General features: G+C 42.7%; 1 long non-coding RNA gene across 1 annotated transcript; it reads left to right on the forward strand.

Annotated features, from left to right (window-relative positions):
- Window positions 1-2,580: 2,580 nt before the first annotated feature.
- Window positions 2,581-16,695, forward strand: LOC115835077. Its single transcript, XR_004029995.1, has 2 exons — window positions 2,581-2,774; window positions 16,605-16,695. It is a non-coding gene; the product is annotated as an uncharacterized LOC115835077 (long non-coding RNA).
- Window positions 16,696-16,909: the final 214 nt, after the last annotated feature.

A 16,909-nucleotide genomic window follows, 5' to 3' on the forward strand; every position in this document is an offset into this window, starting at 1 on the left:
CAAAAAAAAACAACAAAAAAAAGCATGAGTATAAAACTTAGGATATTGAACAAATATCCATAATTTGCATTTACCTATGTGTTCCACTCTATGCCACCCTACTGCATACTCCCAAAGAAAACCACTTCCCTCAATTTTGTGTTATTTCTTTGCTTTTTCTCCTATGTCAGAAGTTGAGGTACTGAGTAATACAATTTCAGACATAAAACTTAAATTTAGAAAGCCAAGCCCACAGAGGACCCAAAAGCTTATAAAACTATCAAAATCCTAAAGAAAAAGCAAAGAAAAATTGAATAATGTAAAAAAAAAACCAAAAACTACAAAAGACAGTCATTACAAATATACAAGATGAAATGAATGACAACACTAAACAGATTTAACAGTAGAAGGGGGTAAACTCGCCTGTTGAAAAAAAATTCCTCAGAATAAACCTAAAAACAGACATCTAGCAAGATGCCATCTAAAGGAGGAACAGCTAAGATGAAGTAACTCAAAACTTCAAAAGGAAATGATGCCCAAAGGTTCACCAGTTAAAATACTAAGTAAGAATATGAAATAGTCAAGAGGGCTATTGAAAATAAGGGGTTCAGCCCTCAATGAGGCTTTTAAAATAATGACATTTTACAAATCAAATAGCAGAGTTTTGAAGTATAAAAAGCCAGTGAATATCTTTGTAAATATAAGTAAAAATTGGTAGTAGCACAATAGTTGTGGTAGATAAGACACCTCTCAGTTTTTGATAGATCATGCAGACAAAAGAAAATGCAGAATATGAGTAATACTTGATACTTATTTTCGAAGATATATACCAAATATAGGTCAGGCGCGGTGGCTCATGCCTGTAGTCTCAGCATGTTGGGAGGCTGAGGCAGCTGGATCACTTAAGGCCGGGAATTTAAGATCAGCCTGGCCGACATGGTGAAACCCCATCTCTGCTAAAAATACAAAAATTAGCTGGGTGTGGCGGCAGGGGCCTGTAATCCCAGCTGCTCAGGAGGCTGAGGCAGGAGAATCGCTTGAACCTAGGAGGTGGAGGTTGCAGTGAGCTGAGATTGTGCCGCTGCACTCCGGCCTGGGCAACAGAGCAGGACTCCATCAAAAAAAAAAAAGAAAAAAGATAAATACATATGTAATAGCAGCCATGAAAATTTAAAAAACAATCAGAAAGTTATTGCTTGAAAAGAAATTAGGTAGCTCTTCCAAACTTCCATATGCTATAATATTTAAGGAAGAAGTACTGATGAAGTCCAGATAGGAGATATTGTCTGCAGAAGATAAACCACAGGAAAGTATTTTTCCCGTTAACTCCCTGTTCTCTCCCATGCCTGCTGTGAATCTGAACTGCTTGCAGATAGCAGCAGATAATCCCAGGCTGTCTCTGCTGCCTTAAGTGTAACCAGTTGTCTGGCTCACCTCCCTGCCACCCTCTTGCATACTAAGAATTGGAGGAACTATTGTGTCACGAGCTTAGATTAATCAATGAATAAGGGGCCAGAGATCATTTGAAATGACATCCTTTTAGTTCCCCACATTATGAAACCAAAGAAGATGGTGGAATCACAGGGCCAGAGACTGGATATGTGTGTATTGCTCAGCTTTTGAGGTCCCCTTCCTAGTGCTCTGACAAATTCTAAGCCTCTAATGAGAGTGCAGAAGTAGGGAAACCACCGCTGGTCTGCAAACTAGGAGCAGTCTTTGAGGACAGGCATGGGCTTCCTAACAAGTATTTTCTTGTTTAAAATAATAAATCTACTTTTGTTCAACTGACAGGTGGCCTAGAATTGTTACTTTCATTTTTAGAAAATCCGTAAGTGGCTGTCTTAGTCCATTTGGCTGCTATCACAAAATATCATAAACTGGAAAGTTTATAAAGAACAGATATTTATTTCTCACCCTTCTGGAGGCGGGGAAGTCCAAAATCGAATTGCTGGCAGATTGGGTGTCTGGTAAGGGTCCACTTTCTGGTTCAGCAAGATGACAAGATGACACCTTCTTGCTGTTACCTGGCATGGCAAGGGAGGTCTCTGGGAACTGTTTTGTAAGAGCACTAATCCCATTCACGAGGATTCAAGACCTCATCACTTACCAGAGGGCTCACCTCCTAATATCATCTCATTGGTGATTAGGTTTTCACTATATATATTTTGGGAGGACACCAACACTTGGACAATAGCCATGGAAAAGCAGACTTAGGTTTTGGACTTTGAACTGTTGCTATAAATAGAATGAGACTCTTGGGAACCTTGGTAGGAAGTGAATATCTGTTGTATTTGGGAGAAACCTAAATCACTGGGCCAGAGGGTGGATGATGGTGAGCAGAATTGTGCTGTGGCCCTCCAAAATCCTACCCCCTGGTGTACACACCTTGTATAGTCCCCTCTCCTTAAGTGTGGGTGGAGCTAATGAAGATATGAGGTGTGACTCTGTGATTAGGTTACTAATCGGTTGATTTTGGATTACTAAAAAATGAGATTATTCTAGGTGAACCTTCCCTAATCAGATGAGTCCTTAAAAGAGGTGGCACTGGGCACTTTCTGAAGTCAAGAGAGTCAAAGCAGTACAGATTAGTCTCTTGCTGGCCTTAAGAAATAAAGTGGGTATGAGTCCTACAACCACAAAGAACTGAATTCTGCCAAGAATCTGAATGAGCTGCAGGAAGGACCCTGAACTCCAAGTATGGGCACAGCCCAATGGATACCTTGATGGCAGCCTCTTGAGACCTGAGCTGAGAAGCTGGCTGAGCCCTGCCTGGCCTTCTGACCTACAGGACTGAGGTAATAAGTGAGAGTTATTTTAAGCCACTGTTGGTGGAAGTTTGCTATGCAGCAATAGAAAACGAATGGAAGAAGAGTGAGAAATGGCAGAGTTTTGTTTTTGTTTTGTTTCTTTTTAAAAAGTAAATGTATTTTTAGATTTTTTGTGCCCATAGTTATATTTTATTTCCAGTTTCCTTTTCCCTTCTCCCTACCATCCTTCCCTCTCTTCCTGCTTCTCTTCTTCCCTCTACAAATTTTCCTTTGAAGCTTCTGTTTGCAAAAGTTATCAGAACCAAAATGAAGCCACTAATGTTAAGAAAACCCTGACAAACAGAGTCGAGGAAGGTCATGAAGAGAGGGCTGTCATGCTCGTATGCCTGACAGCAAAAAAGACCCTACAAAAACCACAGCCTTGCACAAAGGCCGTCATAAGCTTACACGAAAAATACTCTGCAGGGTCATTTTTTCAGCAACTGCCTGTCTAACCTCAGACTGGCATCATCCATGCTATTGATCTTTATTTTTTTTGAGACAGAGTCTCACTTTCTTGCCCAGGCTGGAGTGCAGTGGCCCGATCTCAGCTCACTGCAACCTCCGCCTCCTGAGTTCGAGCAATTCTCCTGCCTCAGCCTCCTGAGTAGCTGGGACTACAGATGCCCGCCACCACTCCTGGCTAATTTTTATATTTTTAGTAGAGATGGGGTTTCACCATATTGGCCAGGCTGGTCTCAAACTCTTGACCTTGTGATCCGCCCACCTTGGCCTCCCAAAGTGCTGGGATTACAGGTGTGAGCCACTGCACCTGGCCGCTATTGATCTTTTGATCTTTGTAGCCAAGGATCATTATTTAAAAATAATTATGTTATTCTTCTCATTTTGTTCTTTAAAAATATTTGTCTGCTTTTATCTCCTTGAATACACACATAATTTACTATGGCACAGATATTTCCATTGCAGCACTCTATTTCCAAATAAATTTCTTTTAGAGAGCCTCTCTCTTTTTGTTATTTAAGTTGACATCTTCCTATTCAGACTTGATCCATGTGTCTGTCAGGATATATGTCTGTATCATAGCCAGATACCTGTGTAATCAGTGCAGTTGAAAGGGCACTGGCTTGGGAGTCACAGAGGAGTGTTTCCCCCTTAGCTAACCCAGGGATTGGAGCAGCACACATATACTTCATTTGCAAATGAGGCCAGAAGATGTCTGGAGGCCCTATTTACACAAATGCTCTATGATTCTGTGAATGCTCACATCTGTGTGCAAAAAGGGTGGTGACACTGTCTCTGGGATGCTGTGGACGATGGTATACATGGGTGCAGGCAGTTTGTCTTCAACTTGCAGCCACATCCCTTGGAACAGGCTCATGATGTTCCTAAACCACACCACAGCCTCAATGGAGATGCTTATTTAAGCTGTGAGGATGGAGCGCTCATCCTTGGCAGTCTCTGATTTACCTTTCCTGTGGCATTGTTCCACTTTTATTTTTTTATTTTTATTTCTTTTTACCAATAACATGGAAGAAATCTAAAATAAGTATCAGAAAACTGAGGAAGAACTCCATGTGAGAGTAATTGTTTCTTGTGATCATCTCTTTTTGGGAATTAGAATTAGCTTCTAGCAATTCTACTAATGTGTAATCAGCATTACTTGTTTTAAGTTCTAGAGATTAGAAGATGCAAAAATCAGACCCTCAAGTAGCTTACATTCTATTTGGGTAAGGTGTGTATCTGGCCATAAACAACTGTAAACAAATCAGATTTTAAAACCATAAGAGAAATATAAGCAATACAGGGGTTCAGAAGAAGGAGATTTTAGGGTTGAGAATTCACAGTGTTCTTAAACCTGTCACCAGCTAGTGGATGTGAAATAATTGAGAGTTGTTGGAGGAGGGAAGATAATTTTGGAGACAGCTGTTGGACAAAGTCAAAGTCACTATTCCTTAGCTATGGAAGGCTTTATTTTTTTTTATTTTTTATTTTTATTTTTTTTTAAGACAGGGTCTCACTCTGTTACCCAGGCTGGAGTGTAGTGGTGCCATCACAGTTCACTACAGCCTTGACCTCCCAGGCCCAAGCGATCCTCCAGCCTCAGCCTCTCAAGGAGCTGGGACCACAGGCATGTGCCATCATACCCAGCTAATTTAAAATTATTAATTATTTTTTGTAGAGATGGGGTTTCACCAATGTTGCCCAGGCTAGTCTTGAACTCCTGGGCTCAAGCAATCCACCTGCTTTGGCTTCCCAAAGTGCTGGGATTATAGGGCCTCATTTCCTAGCTATGGGAAGGTTGGGAGTGGTGCTTTCTCCTTCAAACTATGAGCTTGAGGTGTCCTCTGCAGTTTCAGGGAATAGTGAATTAGTGTCTTCTTCACCCTGAGAAGCATAAAGGGGCAGAAACCGAGGTAGGCTGGTTTCCCTGCTGCTGCAGAAAAGAAGAAATTACATAAGTATGACCTGCATTACTGATTGGTTGAGACAAAGCATTATTAATGGGCCAGATGTGGTCACACAAGGGGATGTGGAGTATTTTTTTTATATCGTGTTCAAGGGAGCTACCTAGAAGGGAGACCTCATCTTGCAGAAAAAATTTGGAAGTTCTAAATGTTTAGGGCTAGGGAAGTGGTTCTCAATTGTTTTTGGTCTTAGGACATCTACACAACTGCAGACTCTAAAGAATTTTTGTTTATATGAGTCATAGCTATTAATTCTTTTTTTTTTGTTGAGATGGAGTTTCGCTCTTGTTACCCAGTCTGGAGTGCAATGGCTCAATTTCAGCTCACTGCAACCTCCGCCTCCCAGGTTCAAGTGATTCTCCTGCCTCAGCCTCTCAAGTAGCTGGGATTACAGGCACGTGCCACCACGACCGGCTAATTTTTTCTATTTTTAGTAGAGACAGGGTTTCTCCATGTTGGTCAGGCTGGTCTTGAACTCCCAACCTCAGGTGATCCACCCGCCTCGGCCTCCCAAAGTGCTGGGATTACAGGTGTGAGCCACTGCACCCGGCCCTATTAATTCTTACTATGTTAAAATCAAAAACATTAAATGTTCATTTATTTATTTAAAATAGCAATAAATTCATTAAATGCTAGCATAAATAACATTTATAAATGAAAAATAACTAATCTCCCCAAACCAAAAAATATTCCTAGAGAAGCGTAGCGTTGCTTTACATTTTGGCAAATCTCTTTATTGTCTGGCTCAGAAGAAGACTGCTGGATTCCGCTTCTGCCTTCAGTCTATTACAATATGTTGCTTTGGTCGAAGAACAGGAAGCAAGTTCACCCTCACAGAGATATGTTGTTAGAAAACAGAGGAGTATTTGAATGATCTTTTCAGATAATTCTGAATATATCATATAAACTCTGGAAAACATCACTGTTACACTTGTGAGAGAAAAAGAAAGTGAAAAAGTCAAACGTTATCTTACTATGTGTATGAAAATGGTTTTGACCGTTTCATAATCCCTATTCAGGAAACAACAGGATGTTTTAGAGGTAAGTAGTATTGGCACCAAACCCAATTAGTCTGTCTTTTATTAATTCTGTCTTTCGAAGCTTGTCTCCACTCAAGAGCTTCTTCCGTCTTGGGGAAGAGGATCTTGATTGGAGACAAGGTTGAAAAGACAGAATGGAGGTGATATTGAACGAGTCTGAGCTGTTCATGCTCAATTTGCTAGGCGGTGAGGACTGGTGAGAGCCATGTGCGTGGAATCTGCTTTAGGTAACGTGGCTTTTCTCCTTTCCCTGGAGAGTAGAGGCCATTCATAACAGAGAGGGTCGAACAGGCAGCATGTCTAACAAAGCTTTTATCTTTTTCTCCAGGGCTATTTCTGAGCCTTTTGGCTCTACATAAAATTTGTCTTTCTGCCCTGCCTTCAGATGTTGGGGCTCACTCTCTCCAATTCTGTCCACGGCAAACCTTGCCTCTGCAGGGCATGCAAAATACTGTCAGAAGGAAAGGCCGCTGTGTGCTGAGATCCACCCTGGGGAAGGCAGCCTCTGATCACACTCCCAGAGTGTTTCTTTGTCCTGTTCACTCCGAGTCTGTGAATATGCTCGCTCCCTACCCGCCTTTTCTTTACCTGCAGTCACCTCCCAAATTTCGGGAGTCTGGAGCATGTGGGAACCTCATTAGAGCTGCTTCAGGGACCATCAGATCAGAGACAATAAATAGGCCCAGAGACACGCAAATTAAACAAGAGGCTTGTTAGAGAGTCAGGGCGTAGTGTGTACCTTGCTTCTTCCAGTATCCCCCTTGACGAGGGATGCCTGGCTATTCCTGGACGTGGCCAACAAGACTTAAGGGAATAAGACATCCTGGCTCATTTGCAGAGAAGGGCTCATGTAATAAGTGCTGCACCTGAAAATGACCTGAAGAGCTCTGCTTCTTATGCAGAAAAAACTCTCTTATTAAGCCTGTTTATTAGTAAAGGAGTGGGTAGGCAGGAGGGTTTACTAGTGCTTATGCCAGGCACTACAGCAAATCATCTCATTTAGTCCTAAGGACAATCTGGGAGCTAGATTTTCTTATCCTCGTATTGAAGATGAGAAAAGTGCTGAGAGATTAAATGACTTGTCCAAGCCACACCACTAGTAAACGATAGAGCTGCACATTTGACGCAGGTCTCTTTGGAGCCAAAGGCCCCTCTTCCCATCACGCCATACTGCCTTTGCTTTATGGGTGTCATCGCACTGCCCAAATGTACAATATCCTCCACTGCTTTGTTGTTGATAAGTTTAGTGTCCTTATTAAGAAGAAACTACTTAACAAGATCAGGTCAAGGTTATTTTTAAAGTTTTTATTTTTATGTTTTGAGACCGAGTCATGCTCTTGTCGCCTAGGCTGGAGTGCAATGGCACAATCTTGGCTCACTGCAACCTCCGCCTGCTTGGTTTCAGTGATTCTCCTGCCTTAGCCTCCCAAGTAGCTGGGATTACAGGCGCCTGCCACAATGCCCAGCTAATTTTTGTATTTTTTTTTTTTTTTAGTAGAGACGGGTTTTTGCCATGTTGGCCAGGCTGGTCTTGAACTGCTGACCTCATGATCCACCCGCCTCGGCCTCCAAAGTGCTGGGATTACAGGCATGAGCCACTGTACCTGGCCTTTCTTAAAGTTTATTACTCTGCTTTTGGGGATGCTGCTTTTCATGTTTGTTTTTAAATGTGGAAGGTGGTAGAGGAAGAAAAGCTGGGGTTGCTTATTTTTATAAATCGATTCAGAAAATTGTTTTCTCCTTTCAGGAAAAAGAAACGTGTGGAAAAAAGAATTCCTTCCTTCCTTCCTTTTTCTTCCCTTCCTCCTTCCCTTCATCTCTCTTTCTTTCAGATTTAAGTTTTTTTTTGTATTAAAAGTTTCAAAAAACACAGAACAGTACAAATAATAATATAATGAATACCTGTGTAGCCACAAATTCTCCTCTCTAGATTTAAAACATGTTAGCCTAAGAATACTTTTTCCATGCCCTTTCTACTTGTCCCATAGAACAGAGGACTCATTTCCTGACTACAGGTTTGAATTAAGATCTGATTTTAGCTCCTGCACTGGCAGACACTTAGTTTCTAATAAGATAAGCTCTTCCCGGTGTTTCAATTTCTTTTCCTCCAACCACTTACTTCCTTTTTATTCTGAAACATGGGAAAGCTCCTTGGTAGCCATCTTCATAGGGCTGTTTCGAGAATTAATGAGCTGAGAGAGATGCTGTCTTGAGCTGCTTTAGAGAAAAAAAAATTAATGCACAGCCTATTTCTCCTGCTTCAATGTATTTTTAGAATGAGAGGCTGACTTATTCTCTCACCCATACGCATTCTCAACAGACACAACTCCAGGATTTATTGAGGGATAGGAACTGGGGCATAGTTTCTAACTGAATAATGATAATAAAAGATTCAGAGCCATTCTTAAACATTAGAAAATATGAAGAATAATTAACTGATAATGAAAATAATGAAAATGATAAAGCAGAACTAGTTATTTCCATTATCAACCAGCAAGCAAATAAAAGGCAATATAAAGTTATTTCCTGCATCACCATGCATTTCCTCCTTCACTTTTGGGCTTTGCAGAAAAATTTAATTATTTAATATGATGCTACAAAAGCAGTAAGAGGAAAGGCATCCCAGCTCCGCCTTTATTAGCTGCATGACCTTAGGCAAGTTACTTCCACTTTCTAAGCCTCGCTTTCCTGCTGTGTAACAGGGACAGAGTGAGGGTAGTCCCTCTACTGGGTGAGAATCAAATGAAATAACTCATGCACAGAGCTGCAAACAGTGCCTGGCTCGTGATTCACTGAACAGTGTTAGGTGAAGGGATGCTGTGGATTCTGCAGCTGATTACCACACTTTTAGCAGTTGTTGTGGATGAAATTTACAAGTGGCCCTTCCACCAAGCTGCCCCATGGCCAGGAAGACCCTCCCCATATGGGATTCCAGAGCAGCTTGACTCCTAGGACATGGGCCAGACAGGGAATGACTGCTTGGATTCCCTCTCCAACAAGGCTTGTTGTCCCAGCTGTGGGGAGCATGGTTGGCGGTCACCCTTCAGAAGTCATCTCTCTCAGGGTCTGCTCAGCTACCTCGACCTGCCTTGCCTGAGACTGCCCCTTCCAAGGGCCACCTGCATCAGGTGACTGAATGGCACAGGGGCTATTTTGGCCCAACATGGGACTATTCTGATGGGCGCCAGTGGGCTCTGGAGCTCCCCGTGGGTTTGTTGAGGACTTATGGGATCTGCACTAAGTGCTTTCTTAGTGACAAAAGGCAAGTGGAGGCCTTTGAAACTACTGTGCCTGGTTAAGACAGTAAATTAAAACAGTATCTCCTTCTGGTGTTGGGTGGTGGGAGGGATGGAAGAAGTTAGTAGCAACCTTCAGGATGTAAAGGATGCAAGGGTGATCCCCACCATATCTCTGTTGAATTCATCAGTCTGGCCCTGCAGAAGCTAGATGGACCCTGCAAGCTCAACTGAGTCGTAGCCCCAATCCAAGCTGTTATTCTGAATGTGGCACCTCCACTGGAGCAGGTTAATACAGCCTTGGGTACTTTGTCTGTGGCGATTATGTGGCTAATGTATTTATTTTTGTCCCACTTATATAAGACAATCTGAAATAATTTCAGATCTAATGGAATGGACCCCTATCTATATGGTGTATTATACAGTATATATGTGTATATTTACAGTTTGTATCATGACTATGCTCACTCTCCTGCCCTCTGCAATACAGACCTTGTTCATTCGGACATCCGCTATATGAAAAAGATGATGTCAGCCAGTCTGGATAAGCAAGAGGTGGCTAACATGCTGGAGGCCTTTGTAAGGTACAGGTACTCCAGAGAGCGGGAGAGAAATCTTCTAAGATTGAGGGGGTGGCCATATTGGTTCCATTTTTAGGTGCCTGGGGTTCACAGGTACGCTGGAATATCCCCTGTAAACTAGAAGATAAATAATTAAATGTTGCATTTCTTATCAAGAAGCAGTGAGTAAAACACCTGGTGGGCCTCTTTGTGTTTTAAAGGCAGCACAATCCACACCACACTGGGCGATACAAAGGTGTCAGCTTTGAGTATAGAGCCCAGGGCAGGAATGAGCTCTGTCACAGGTCAGGCTGTGATCAAGCAGTTCTGATGACAAGGCCATCCGTGTATCAGAGATGGAAAAAGGTACTGCATAGAGTCTGTGGCAGGCCTCAGAGAGAGCATCACAGTGCAGGCCCTCAGAGTTCTGGAACGTGGCTACCCCATCTGCCAAAGAGAATTGCACACCTTTCTGAAGAACAACTCCTGGCCTGCTGCTGGGCCCTAGAGATGGAGAATTGACCCTGACTCTCTGGACACCAAATGACCGTGTGGCCAGAATTGCTTGTCGGGAACTAGATCCTACCAGGCCCATGAAATCACAAGGGGGAGTGGGTCCAGCAACAATATATTATAAGATGATGTGGTCCACGTAGTCTCGAGCATGAGCAGGACCACAGGGCACAGGCAAGCTGCATGAGCAGGTACCCTGGACTCCCACACCATCCATCGCTGTGGTTCTAGCACCTCTCCCTTAGCTCACGCCTGCGATCGTTGGGGTATTAATCCTATTGTTAACTGAGAAATCATGAGATCTATAAATTTGGAAAGGAGACTATTTCTTTTTCTTTCTTTTTTGTTTTTGAGACAGAGTCTTGCTCTGTTACCCAGGCTGGAGTGTAGTGACATGATCTCGGCTCACTGTAACCTCCATCTCCTGGGTTCAAGTGATTTCCCTGCCTCAGCCTCCCGAGTAGCTGAGATTACAGGTGCCTGACACCACGCCTGCCTATTTTTGTATTTTCAGTAGAGGCAGGGTTTCACCATGTCGGCCAGGCTGGTCTTGAACTCCTGACCTCAGGTGATCCACCTGCCTCAGCCTCCCAAAGTGCTGGGATTACAGGCATGAGCCACCATGCCTGGCCTAGGAGACTATTTCCTTTTTTTTTTTTTTTATACTTTAAGTTTTAGGGTACATGTGCACAATGTGCAGGTTTGTTACATATGTATACATGTGCCATGTTGGTGTACTGCATCCATTAACTTGTCATTTAGCATTAGGTATATTGAGACTATTTCTTATAAAGGGTTACAGCCTGCAACGTGGCCATTTTTACAGGCTGGGAAGGATATCTCCAGCTGAAGCCAGAAATAGGCACTTTGAGGGATTAGAGGGTGGAACATGGGTTTATGCTGAACAGATAGGCTAAACACACACATTTAACAGGTTATAGGAGGACCTGTGAATATTCATGAATGGAGTCCTTATGCACGTGTATTGAACAAACGTGTGTTATATGCTGTGTGTCCTGTGTTTACTTTGGGGTGGAGAGTTAACCTTTAAATATATTATAATGAAGACTTTGACATTAAGAGGTGAAGCAGGGATGTGAAAGCTGAAGTGTGTAGCCTCCATAAACCGGCCAGAATTAGCCTGTGGTCAGTGAGTTCTTTTTCTTTTTCTTTTTTTTAAATTATACTTTAAGTTCTGGGATACATGTGCAGAACGTGCAGTTTTGTTACATAGGTATACATGTGCCATGGTGGTTTGCACCCATCAACCCATCATCTACATTAGGTATTTCTCCTAATGCTATCCCTCCCGTAGCCTCCCAGCCCCTGACAGGTCCTGGTGTGTGATGCTCCCCTCCCTGTGTCCATGTGTTCTTGTTGTTCAACTTCCACTATGAGTAAGAACATGCGGTGCTTGGTTTTCTGTCCCTGTGTTAGTTTGCTGAAGATGATGGTTTCCAGTTTCATCCATGTCCCTGCAAAGGACATGAATTCATCCTTTTTATGGTTGCATAGTATTCCATGGTATGTATGTGATGCATTTTCTTTATCCAGTCTATCACTGATGGGCCTTTGGGTGGCTTCCAAGTCTTTGCTATTGTGAATAGTGCTGCAATAAACGTGTGCATGTGTCTTTATAGTAGAATGATTTATAATCCTTTGGGTGTATACCCAGTAATGGGATTGCTGGGTCAAATGGTATTTCTGGTTCTAGATCCTTGAGGAATCGCCACACTGTCTTCCACAATGGTTAAACTAATTTACATTCCCAACAGTGTAATAGCTTTCCTATTTCTCCACATCCTCTCTAGCATCTGTTGTTTCTTCACTTTTTAATAATTGCCATTCTAACTGGCATGAGATGGTATCTCATTGTGGTTTTTGATTTGCATTTCTCTAGTGATCAGTGATGATGAGCTTTTTTTCATATGTTTGTTGGCCACATAAATGTCTTCTTTTGAGAAGTGTCTGTTTATATCCTTCACACAGTTTTTGATGGGGTTGTCTGTTTTTTTCTCGTGCATTTATTTAAGTTCCTTGTAGATTCTGGATATTAGCCCTTTGTCAGATGGATAGATTGCAAAAATTTTCTGCGTTCTGTAGGTTTCCTGTTCACTCTGATGATAGTATCTTTTGCTGTGCAGAAGCTCTTTAGTTTAATTAGATCTCATTTGTCAATTTTCTCTGTTTTTGCCATTGCTTTTGGTGTTTTAGTCATGAAGTCTTTGCCCATGCCTATGTCCTGAATGGTATTGCCTAGGTTTCCTTCTAGGGTTTTTATGTTTTACGTTTAACTCTTTCATCCATCGTGAGTTAATTTTTGTATAAGGTGTAAGGAAGGGATTCAGTTTCAGTTTTCTGCATATGGCTAGCCAGTTTTCCCAGCACCATTTATTAAATGGGGAATCCTTTCCCCATTGCTTGTTTTTACCAGGGTTGTTCAAAATCAGATGGTTGTAGATGTGTGGCGTTATTTCTGAGGGCTCTGTTCTGTTCCATTGGTCTATTTACTTGTTTTGGTACAAGTACCATGCTGTTTTTATTATTGTAGCCTTGTAGTATAAAGTCAGGTAGTGTGATGCCTCTTGCTTTGTTCTTTTTGCTTAGGATTATCTTGGCAATGTGGGCTCTTTTTTGGTTCCATATGAACTTTAAAATAGTTTTTTCTAATTCTGTGAAGAAAGTCAATGGTAGCTTGATGGGGATGGCATTGAATCTATACATTACTTTGGGCAGTATGGCCATTTTCAAGATATTGATTCTTCCTACCCATGAGCATTTGGGTATGTCTTTATAGCAGTGTGAAAATGGACTAATACAGCAGGAATTTGTTCTGCTGTGGCATCTACTGGCACCAATTATTTCCTCTCCTTTCCCATGTACTTCTTTTTCTCTCTGTTTAAATGACCTATTGTGCCTTTGTGCTATGTGTTAAAACTGTGAGCTGGCCTGAGGTTCTTCTGGAAGCACACAGTATATAAATCATCAAATAAATAAAGATAAGCCATCTTTCCTCCTTCTACTTCCTAAATAGAAAATAGCCAGAGTGGTTTATTTTAGAGATAAGGAAACTGAAAGATTTTGAGAAAAGAGAAGTGAGCAAATTAGAGATAACTGCTAGGCCTTCTGCAGATATCTCATTGTTTACAGTGTCCATAGGGGCTTGGCACTAAAAAAGAGGGATTCAAAGCACCCAACCCATTGCCAGTGTTGCCTCTGGGACAAAGAGGAACTATTTCTATCTGACATAAAAGGGGTCCCCTTGTCTGCTTTTCTGTTTTATTTTTATTTTTTTTTGATCAGTTGAGCAAAAGACATGTCAGTACATACTCTGTATTTACCTCATTGTCTTTGACAGCAAAGTCTCTGAAAAAGAAGTATTTTTTGGCTGATTTTCTCCTTGGCAGCGATCATAGTTATATTGATATGTCGATTTCCTCTGGTGAAAGAGTTTCTTTTTTAGGTATATAATTTTCAAAAGAAATGATAACTTGCCTTTCCCTTCCTGAGACTGTTAACATATTTGCATGGATAACTGGTGTTTGGGAGCCATCAGTTCAGGCTGTTTCCATGTGTGGGGAGGGGCCTCCATCCCAGAGTCTCCCTGTTCTGTTCCACGGTCACAGAGTTCGCCATAGGCCCAGGTAACCCTCTTGTTCACAACCAGGTGTGAGGCTGGGGGAGGAAAATACCCAGTTCTCTGAATTTGTGCTCAGAGTGATTCCAGGAACCTGAGGGCAGTCCTGCAAAGATGCAGTGAACATTTGAGTGATTAGGAGCAAAGCACATAGAGGCAGGAGGGGCAAGGGACACACAAAGGCAGCAAAAGGGGTCAAGGGGACGTGGGTGGAAGGCTGACGTCAGCCATCACAGTCCACCCCTTTTACTGCCATGTCCACCACTCACATATCAACAAGTTCATTCAATCCCATCACAAATTCTCTAAGATGGCATTGGGACACACTTTCTGTGAGAAACTGTACAAGTGAAGGGTTAGTAGGTGTGTTATTTTGCTAGGGCTGCCATAACAAAATACCACAGCCTGGGTGGCTTCAACATCGGAAGTGTATTTTATCACAGTCCTGGAGGTTAAGTCACAGATCAGTGCAGGGTTGGCTCCTCTGCCGTCTCCCTCACTGGCTTGCCAATGGCTGTCTTCTTGGTGTATTTTCATGTGGTCTTTCCTCTGTGTAAGTGCATCCCTGGTGGCTCTCTATGTGTCCTAATCTCTCCTTTTTATAAGGACATCAGTCAGATTAGTGCCCATGCTAACAGATTCATTTTAACTTAATCACCCCTTTTTTTAAAAAAAAAATTATTTCTTAATCCGATTAACTGGAAAATTAAAAAAAAATTTTGTAGGGACAGGGTCTTGCTATGTTGCCCAGACTGGTCTCGAACTCCTGGGCTCAAGTGATCCTCCCGTCTTGGCCTCCCCCAGTGCTGGGATTACAGGTGTGAACCACTGCACCTGGCCACCAGTTTAAAGCCCTATACCACAATGCAGTCCAATTCTGAGGCACTGAGGGTTAGGAATTTGAGGGAGACACAAGTCAGCCCACAACAGGGAGAGAAGCTGCTACAGTTGTCCAAGGCATTGTAAATGATATGAACCATTTCCTTTACCATCCATTCCAGTTTCCCCCGCCACAGCTAGCATGCGTGCTTGTATAGATAGCTTGCCTAGTTGGGTGATCCAGACCTCCATCCCTGAGGGTTCTGAGCACCTGCTTACCATAGCCCTGACAGGTGGTGGTTGCTTTAATTGCTTGTTCACAGTTAAAACTAGGCATGAGAACACCCAGGTATGTCCTAGTGAATATCTGAATTCCAAATATATTCCTCTCACTCCCTGTTTGTAGCAGTAGCAGTAACTCTATGACTGGTCAGTTACCCTTGCTGATATCATAACTTCTCTGCCTAATGATCTACCAGAATACACACCCTGAAATGGCCAGACAGTAACCATAGCTTTATGTATAGAGAGAGTTCTACTGTGTCCACTGGTACAGGGATAAGGCTCTTTGGACCATCAGAACGTAAGTTTGTGGAGACCGGAACTATAGAGTCCTCCAGTGGAGAGCACTGGCAATGGCGGTGAGTGGGGCACTTGTGCTTCCACCCCGTTTGTTTCCAGACCCATGGAGTCTATCTACTCAGGATACAGAATCGTGTAAGGACCACTGGTTCAAAATACGTAGCACATCCTGAAGGACAGCATGTCGATGTTGGAGGACGTTATCTTCAGGCTAGTGGTGCAGCTGCACCATGAAGTGACCATTCCATCAGTCTATCAGGCTGGTAGGTTGTGTGTGGTGCAGTATTGTATGTCGCATAGCATATGCACCACTGCGCTGCATAGCACAGGGACCACTGTTGCACGTGCTTTGTGGAAAAGCAGATCCCTTAGTCCAACTGGTGTTATGCCAAATCCTATGTGGTAATCAGTCATTGTTGTACCATAGTTGTGATGACTTGTGCTGCTATAGTTTGGATAAGCAGCGCTGGCACTGGGTAGATCAGCCTTGGTGAGAGGGATCCCTTGGTGTTGGGCCCATCCATGGCTTCCTTCTGTAACACTGAGGCCACGCTCTGCATTGACCCATTTTACAGGTCCTGGAGTAGCCAAAGACAGAGTGTTACCAACATTTACTGGATGAGTCATCCCGCCCCCCTGCTTGTTTAGTGCCCCTCCTACAATGGATACTCTCTGATGGGCGTTAATGTACAGCACAAAGCGTTGCACACTTAATTCCCAGAATTCCACTCCCATAATTAATTTCATCCACATGTCTTTTGTTCAGATGTCTTTGTCTCTCATCTTACAATTTAGCTCATTACAGGCCTCTGACAAACCAGCTAAGCATTTTGCCAGTGGGCAGACATCTGCATAGATTCTTTCTTTCTCTTAAAATAAAGGAGGACCAGAGGCATTTCCTGAGGCTCTGTCCACTGGGAGTGTTTCTTCTCAGCACTGGGTTTAAGGCCCAGGCTAAAATAAAACCATAGTGCAACAGCAATTTTCTTTTTTTCTTTTTTTCAGCTCACACCAACATGTTAAGCTGATCTGTGTAAACCAGCACTAGGATTTTTCCTCCTCTGATACCTGGTTGTAAAAAACTCCAGCATTAGGACATAGGTGAGAGAGGTCCAGCACAGGACAGAGAGGCACTAGTACAACCGGGTAGGAAACGTTGGAACCTGGTCACTGGTTCATGCAGCTTACTTGCCCCTGATGGTCCCGCTTGTGCCAAGTCCTAGGTGTTCCTCCTCCATTGTACAAAGGATTGCTGCTATGCCTACTGATTTTATGACTTGATTGGTCTAATAGCTAAGCTCATGATGGGA

Source organism: Nomascus leucogenys, chromosome 5 (genome assembly GCF_006542625.1).
Source record: "Nomascus leucogenys isolate Asia chromosome 5, Asia_NLE_v1, whole genome shotgun sequence".
NCBI classification, from domain to species: domain Eukaryota; kingdom Metazoa; phylum Chordata; class Mammalia; order Primates; family Hylobatidae; genus Nomascus; species Nomascus leucogenys.